This window comes from Elephantulus edwardii, unplaced genomic scaffold (genome assembly GCF_000299155.1).
Source record: "Elephantulus edwardii isolate Elephantulus edwardi_28Jun2011 unplaced genomic scaffold, EleEdw1.0 scaffold00585, whole genome shotgun sequence".
Lineage (NCBI taxonomy): Eukaryota > Metazoa > Chordata > Mammalia > Macroscelidea > Macroscelididae > Elephantulus > Elephantulus edwardii.
The window spans coordinates 23402-24294 of NW_006400335.1; positions in this window are offsets into that span (position 1 = coordinate 23402).

Genomic DNA, 893 nt, shown 5'->3' on the forward strand with positions numbered 1-893 from the left:
GTTAATAACAGAGACTGCTTTTTTAGTAAGCTAATTTTTCCTCAGTTGCATTCAGAGGAAGATTCTCATCTCTCTTTGCTTTTATTCCTGTTTCTTGTAACAGTAGCTCCTCAGGCCCTTTAATGTGGAAGACCCAACAAAATATAGTCAGGCAAGATTAAAGGTCTTCTGTGACAAAATAAGGGAAATTACACAGTTTGAAAAAGAAAAGATAATAAAGGAGAGAGTCTATAGAAATACTTTGATGAATTATATAGTGGCAATTTTCTGACATTAGTAATGTAGGGCAGAAGACAATGTTTCTGATATATAGATGTAAATTCATCATCAAGACTCCATTAAAGAGAACTACAAAAGATCTGTTGATTTGAGTGTTAGTTACAGGATCTATCAGGAAATATTAGCAACCCTAATGTATGAAATCCTGACAGTGAAATAGGTGAAGACTCACTTGGATAAAATGACCATATTTTATAGAATATTAGAAATAACAAGAAGCTACAAGGTGGATTTAGTTACTCAGATCTAGTCATCAGCTTTGGCATTACATGCTAAAATTACTATTTCAGAAAAATTTTCCTTGACCAATGAATTACTCATGTCAGTGAAAGGTTGTGGCTGTATCTTAGAAAAACAACAACAAAATGTCCATTTGAAATCTCCCTCTAAGAATCAATAGGTTAAAAACTTTATAATTCTATTACAGTAAAGATAGTTCTAACGTCATTGCTCTTTTTGTGTGCTGTTTGAGTTGGAATCATCTCTTAGCTGACCATCCAGTGAGTTTTAAGAGGCTGCAAATTGTGTGGGAGGTGATTTCCCACCTTTCTTCTGCAGAACAGCTAGTTTGTTCAAACCATATGCCTTTGGGTTGGCTACAAAACTCCTTGCCA